At 41.9% G+C, this 7996-nt stretch overlaps 1 pseudogene; it reads right to left on the bottom strand.

The window, feature by feature from the left end:
* LOC111964529 (pappalysin-1-like) overlaps positions 1 to 7996 on the bottom strand; it is a 101187-nt pseudogene that overhangs the window by 29544 nt on the left and 63647 nt on the right.

The raw sequence follows: 7996 nt of genomic DNA, 5'->3' as shown, positions 1-7996 counted from the left end.
GTGACAGTGTGTGTGTGTTGAGACAGTGTATCTCACCTACGAGCTGGGCAGGCTCCCTGCACTGGAAGGTACTCCTCTTGCCATAAGTAGTTCCCTCAGGGAAGTTAAAGTGGGCTGGGTGGACGTGGTACTTGTCTGGTAGGCCACAGTCTACTGGCTCACACGACACCTGCTTATTCCACTTTCCATCTGCACAGGTGATGGTCACTGTTGAGTCCGACTGGAGTGAGGGGAGACACGTTAGGAAAAAAAATTGAAAATTGGGACAACACACATGGATGCAAGCAGCACACACACACGCACGCACACACACATGCAAACACACACAGACACATACACACCCCCACCCAGTATGGTACATACCGCACACTCACACAGAGTCAGCAACGACACACAAATATATCTGTCAATTTAGTGCTTGCTCGACAAGCCGTTGTAACAGGACAGAGCCAAGCAGTTCTTAAATGTCACGCACTTAACTGACTGGGCTTTGTCAGCGGCTCAGGTAACTGCTGATGAAAAACCATTTCAGGTTATGATATCCATCAACGGTCGTATCATCCTAATGCAAAACACATTTAGAATGAGGGAGGGTGACACTTTTCACCAGAACTAGTACACTGGGGATTATCCCAAACACATTTTCTTCCAACTCCACATTGGGAGGATGTATTCACGGTTTGTTTTGATCCCATCACAGCATTGTGTGGTCAGAAAACCAACTGGGAGGAATGTTGGCACCTTTCGCTTCAGTGAACAGTGATATTCAAAAGAGCCGCTGGACAGACTGCATCTGGACATATATAGGTACACACATGTAGACGCACCAGCAAAAGCACGCAGACACAGTAGGTACCATACCGTTCCTCTCAAAGCCACCAAAAGGTCATATTGTATATCAAGAGACAAAAGTGAAAAGGGAATCTCAGGGTCGTCTGTGTGTCAAGTGTGTTTGTGATTCTGTCTTTTCCAGTAAAAATGTTAAACAGAAAGAAGAAATGGTTTTACCAACCTGGTATTTGGGTAAATAAAACCGTGTCCAGATTTCAGACAGGTCCAGACTTGAATTACATATACAGTGCCTTTGGAAAGTATTCAGACCCCTTGACTTTTTCCACATTTTGTTACGTTACAGCCATATTCTAAAATTGGTTAAATCGTTTTTTCCCTCATAAATCTACACACAATACCTCATAACGACAAAGCAAAAACTGTTTTTTATAAATGTTTGCTAATTTATAAAAAACAACAACTGAAATCAGTGGAGGCTCTTCAGAGGAGGAAGGGGAAATTTCCTCAGTGAAATTTCATAAAAATAGTGAAACCTTAAAAAAGTTATCCTTTATAGATAAAACTATACTAAATATATTCATATGTCACCAAATAATTGATTAAAATACACTGTTTTGCAATGAAGGTCTACAGTAGCCTCAACAGCACTCTCTGGGGTAGCACAATCAAGTGAAGTTAGGAGAGATTAGATTGCACAGAACAAAGCAGCAAGGATTGTTTTAAGGTGGAGCTATGGTTCTTCTGTTGCAGTCATGCGCAGTGTTCTTGGTTGGTCATCAATTGACAAGATAATTGAAAAAAACATGCTAATTTTATTTCATAATATACATAATTTAAAACGTCCGAGTTCTATTCACAACGGTATTCAGTTGGTAAGAGACAGACATTCCGTAAATACTAGGAATAGATTGTCCACCATTTATGCGTTATCCAGACAGAAAAGAGAAATAGGCAAAAAAAGATTTCGATTTAGAGCAATAAAGAAATGGAATAAATTAACTGAGCAAACCAGAAACCTTTCAATATATACATGTAAAAATTATTTTAAAACCATTTAAATATAATACATAGAAATGTTGTGGGACTATAGTAGATGAAGAATCAATATTTTTTAGATTGAGTATTTATTGGGTCATTATGTTAGTATATTATGTATGTTTGTAATAGTGTGTTATATGTGAAAATGTGTTCGTATTATAAATTGTATTTTAATGTTTAAGGACTCTTGGAAGATTAGTCCAAATGGGGACTAAAAGAGATCCAAATCAAACCATGGTATAGCCGGAGGACAGCTAGCTTCTGTCCTCCTCTGGCTATCGAGGAAGAAGCCACTGTCCTCACCCCCTTCCATAGACATATATGGTAATTATGACCACTTCCGGAGGACGTCCTCCAACCAATCAAAGCTTTTGCAGTATGAACTGACATGTTGTCTATCCAATCAGAGAATTAGGATCAGATAACAAACCTAGTGAGTTGTTTTGGGATTGTGCCACAGAGCATTATGAGGGTTTTATGTGTTGAGAGGCTTGATGACATTGTTGGATAGAGATTATGAGTTTAGAGGGAGAGTTGAGCATTTTTTTGATACTATTCAATTCAAATGATTTTTTTCAAATTACAGGAGATGGAGGAGGTATATTATATTATAGTTTTCTTGGTTTAAGAAATTTATTTTTGTGTTCATTTAGTGCAATTTATTTAAATTTGCTTTGCTAACTTCAGCAGCTAGCTAGCTACCAGCATGAGTATGCAGTATTCTCCGCCAGAATGGTAGAATGGCCAACGCTGCCAAGAATGATGTGGACTTTTTGTTGAAGAACCCGTTTCATTCTCTGGGGTACACAGAAAAGGTACGTATTAAAAGTGAGGGTCGACCTCTGCCTGAGATCAGTTTCATGAAGACGGATGTAAAGGTGAGGGCGTTCAATACCAACTTGAATCAAAAGTATAGCTTGTTAGCGTGAAGCCACGTCTCATCAACTGGCACATTGAATGTTTCCCCTCCAAGCACTGTGAGTGACCCTAGCAATTTTCTCTCATTACACAATCACATACACAAAAACAATCACATTATTACACATCAATGATTTTACTCCTTGCTTGGACTAACTCATTCTTAGCTATTTTGTCTAACTATGTACAGTGTTGTCTTATAGTTTTTTGTCTTCCCAGTCCAATCCTGTCCTGCACTGAAGTCAAGCCTCTGAACACCTCAACTCATGCCTCATACCATCATTCAATCACTGCTGTCATCCCTTCCCAACACTGTGTAAGTAGCCCTCTCATTCCCATTCCCCATAATATTGTACTTTAAATGTCTTGATTAAATGCTTTAGGTTAAAATAATTAGTCTTTGACAATTTTTTGAAATACACTTTTTCGTCTCTGTGCGTTCCGCGCCTATACCGTGGGTCTCCCATTCTCCTAAATAGTTAAAGTCACCAGCCTCCACTGACTGAAATACCACAATTTTCAGACCCTTTACTTAGTACTTTGTTGAAGCACCATTGATTACAGCCTTGAGTCTTCATGGGTATGATGCTACAAGCTTGGCACACCTGTATTTGGGGAGTTTCTCCCATTCTTCTCTGTAGATCCCCTCAAGCTCTGTCAGCATCGATGGGTGGCATTGCTGCACAGCTATTTTCAGAGATGTTCGATCAGGTTCATGTCTGGGCTCTGGCTGGGCAACTCAAGGACATTAAGATACTTGTCCCGAAGCCACTCCTGTGTTTTCTTGGCTGTGTGCTTAGGGTTGTTGTCCTGTTGGAAGGTCAACCTTCGCCCCAGTCTGAGATCCTAAGCGCTCTGGAGCAGGTTTTCATCTAGGATCTCTCTGTACTTTGCTCCATTCATCTTTGCCTCGATCCCGACAAGTCTCCCAGTCCCTGCCGCTGAAAAACATCCCCTCAGCATGATGCTGCCACCACCATGCTTCACAGTAGGGATGGTGCCAGGTTTCCTCCAGATGTGACGCTTGGCATTCAGGCCAAAGAGTTCAATCTTGGTTTCATCAGACCAGAGAATCTTGTTTCTTATGGTCGGAGAGTCTTTAGGTACCTTTTTGGCAAACTCATAGCGGGCTATCATGTGCCTTTTACTGACAAGTTGCTTCCGTCTGGCCACTCTACCATAAAGGCCTAATTGGTGGAGTGCTGCAGAGATGGTTGTCCTTCTGGAAGGTTCTCCCATCTCCAAAGAGGAGCTCTGTCAGAGTGACCATCGGGTTCTTGGACACCTCCCTGACCAAGGCCCTTCTTCCCTGTCTGCTCAGTTTTCCCGTCGGCCAGCTCTAGGAAGAGTCTTGGTGGATCTAAACTTCTTCCATTTAAGAATGATGGAGGCCACTGTGTTCTTGGGGACCTTCAATGCTGTAGAACATTTTTTGGTACCCTTCCCCAGATCTGTGTCTCAACACAATCCTGTCTCGGAACTCTACGGACAATTCCTTCAACCTCATGGCTTGGTTTTTGTTCTGACATGCACTGTCAACTGTGGGACCTTATATAGACAGGCGTGTGCCTTTCCAAATCATGTCCAATAAATTGAATTTACCACAGGTGGACTCCAGTCAAGTTGTAGAAACATCTCAAGAATGATCAATGAAAACATGATGCACCTGAGCTCAATTTCGAGTCTCATAGCAAAGGGTCTGAATACTTATGTAAAGATATTTCTGTTTTTTGTTTTAATACATTTGCCTTTTTTTATTTTTTTTAACTCTTTTTGCGTTGTCATTATGGGGTATTGTGTGTAGATTGCTGAGGAAATTGTTTTATTTAATCCATTTTAGAATAAGGCAGTAATGTAACAAATGTGGAAAAAGTCAAGGGGTCTGAATATTTTCCGAAGGCACTGTATACATGCTTATTTTTAGTGTGACCAAGGTTTAAAGCTCACAAGCTGGGCTGTGTTAAAGTTATGGATCTGTTGTTTCATAGTTTCCCCCTTGCATATGTTTCCATCTTACATCTTGATTCTATTATATGATACACCAAAAAAGTATAATGTTTCGTTGATATAAATCAGTTATTTTCACATTTGTAAAAATATCATATGCATCACATATGACAGAGTGCAGAACAAGATGGAATTCGAATAATCAATCAATGAATATTGGAACACTCTGACAAAAGCCTCTACACAATAATACTATGACTAATGGCTGGTGTTGGCACATCCAAGTGTGTTTCTGTGTGTGTGCGTGTGTGCTCTCAAGTGTGTGTGTGTGTGTGTGTTTACGACAGTGTATGCTCAAGTGTGTATACAGTTTGTGTGTTTGGAGTTTCCTTCTTTAAAATCTTTACAGTTGCCTCTCTCTCCTCCAGAGTTGGTTTAACAACCCCTGGCTACTAGGCCTAATTCAAGCCAGACAGACAGACATACAGTCCCATCCCCTTTCTTCTCACCCTACCTCACCTTACCCAGGCTGACCATACATATAGTATAACACTATCTACCAAGAATGCAGTTAGGCTCATACAGAACTAGCTGTACTGCTGGCATCTCTGACAGGACTATTGTAGTCACTCCAAGCAGTAACTGGAGTTTCCCTACAAAACATCCCAGTAGTATCAGACATACTATTGTATACCACCTGGAAGAAATGGGCTCTTTCAAGTACAGAGTTGAGAGTGTGGTTGTTTTTCTTGTTCCTCTTGCCGTCAGGCCAGGAGTTTTTTCCTTGACCATGTGACCTGACAAGGAAACACTCCTGGCCATAATTCTAACACACACACACACACACAAACACACACACACACACACACATACACACACACACACACTTTTATAGTGTTAATTTCATTAGCTGTTGTACAATATGATATAAAGCACTGGGCCTTTAAGGGACATTCCACTTAACTCCTCACCCCAATAACTTCTCTGCCGATCAGCCTTTTATTTCGATTATGCATTTCTTTTTTCTTCTTTACCCTCTAACTCACCATGTTTTCCTTCATCTTTGTGTAAATCCCCAATCATTTGTTTATCTCTCTTAAAAATCTGATTATGTTTTTTTGTATGGTTTTGTTTTATAAACATTGAAAGTGGGAGGTACCTACAAGCCTATCTGGGTTTACATGTATATTTATTCAGTTAGCAGACGCTCTTATCCAGAGCAACATACAGTAGCGAGTGAATACAATTTCATACTTTTTTGTGTACTGGTCCCCCGTGGGAATTGAACCGACAACCCTGGCATTTTAAGCGCCATGCTCTACCAACTGAGCACGGGGCCTTAACTCTCCTGCACATGTTATTTTTGTTTACGTTTTAAACATTTATCATATTGTTTTGTTTTTTCTTGTGTGCAAATAAATAAATACAAATAAATAAATACAAATAAATAAAGATTAATACAAATAATACTGTAACGGATTACATTTAGAAAGTAACCTACCCAACCCTGCACACACACAACCCCCCCACCCCCTCTCCACACACAGGTTATCTGTGGAGACATCTGACATACAAACGGATTGCTTTATAAAAACACAAATAGGCGTGGGGCAACATATTGTTTTGGTGATAGCATCATCTGAGAGGCGGAGTTCCCGTAAACACTTTGACACCGGTGAAGCAAGAATGTAATCGGCTAATGAAAGGAGATAGGATTGTGCTTCACACTGCACTTTTTAACCTCTAGAGCACAGGGACCAGAGAGAGGAGGAGAAGAGAGGGGGGATGAAAAGAAGGAAGAAAAAAGAGAGGATGTCGTTGTATTGTCCCCAAGTTACAACAAGGGAAGGGGCATCTGAGGTGAGCTGAAGTTGTCTTTTGCTCTTTCTTTCTTTTCCCCCTCTCTTTTTTCATTCCCTCCCTCCCTCCCCAGTCCTGAATAATTACCCCTGCTGCAAGAGCCTTCAAATAGAGATTTCTCATGTAGTTTACACACACTCTCCCACCCCCTCTCTCCTCCCTCAAGTAGATCCTTCAATCCTTCATCCCTAAGCGAGTTACCATTGACACATTAATCAACATCATGCCCTGTCAATTAAACGTAATGCCGTTAAGTCTGATGGTCAGATGGTAATGAAGCGAATTTCTCACAGCTGGTAGTAACATATTTCATCGTGTAATAGACCTGAACAGCTTGCATCCCAAATGGGCCACACTAATTGTTTGTTTACATACACCAAAATGCTTTTCAACTGAAATGACCCGTACCATTCGTGTGTTGGTGCATACGTATATGGGCGTAGTGCTGACATGCTCGTGAATAGAGAACCGACATACCCGAAACACACAAACACCTAGCCATATGGACATGATGCTCCTGAGTTGTGTATGTAGAGTATAAGTCTGACTATGCATACACATATACACAAGAAAAACTTGTGTGTGTTGTGTGTGTGTGTGTTGTGTGTGTGTGTGTGTGTGTGTGGTTGTGTGTGTGATGTGTGTGTGTGTGTGTGTGTGGTGTGCGTGCGTGCGTGCGTGCGTGCAGTGCGTGCGTGCGTGCGGTGCGTGACGGTTGCGCCGTGCGTGCGTGCGTGTGTGTACAGTATGCTCCCCTTGCCCCCTGCTCCAGTCAGATCCCCACATAACCACTTCCACATGTTCATCCTCACCAACATAAAACCAGTTGAGGTGGTGCTCCATTATGTTAATAGCCAGAGCAAACAGGAGGGAGGGCCCCGGTACTGACGCTGGAATCCAGACCCAAAACAAAACATCATTCATTCACTCCTTCTATATGGGTCACTCCACCTCACTAATGTAATTTCTCTCTCTCTCTTTCTCTTTCCCTGTCTTGTGTTCTTTCACTCTTTCTTGTGTTCCCTCTACCTATTTCTCTCTCACACATACAAACAATCCCGCTCTCTTTCTCTCCCTCTGCCTGTCTCTTCCTCTCTCTCTCCCCAGCTCGCTCTCTGCCCCCCCTCTCTCTTTCTGCGCCCCTTGTCTCTTCCTCTCTCTCTCCCCGGCTCGCTCTCTGTCTCCCCCCTCCCTCTCTCTCTCTCTGCCTGTCTCTCTCTCTTTCTCTGTGTGTGTGTGTTTTAGGGAGCATTAATTGATTAGCTTGCAGGTCTGTTAACAGAGCCTGGGAGGGGGATAAAGCTCTGGTGCTGTTGTCTTTACGAGCCCTCTGTGGGAGTGAACGGGTTTTACTGCGTGGCTGTGAACTAACATCTTTGTTTGTTTAGGGTGGTTTGTGCTTGCCTGCATGCTTCTGTTTTTGGTGTTTGTGTGTCAATGT

This window comes from Salvelinus sp. IW2-2015, linkage group LG5 (genome assembly GCF_002910315.2).
Source record: "Salvelinus sp. IW2-2015 linkage group LG5, ASM291031v2, whole genome shotgun sequence".
Classification (NCBI taxonomy): domain Eukaryota; kingdom Metazoa; phylum Chordata; class Actinopteri; order Salmoniformes; family Salmonidae; genus Salvelinus; species Salvelinus sp. IW2-2015.
This window is presented reverse-complemented; position numbering and strand designations above follow the sequence as displayed.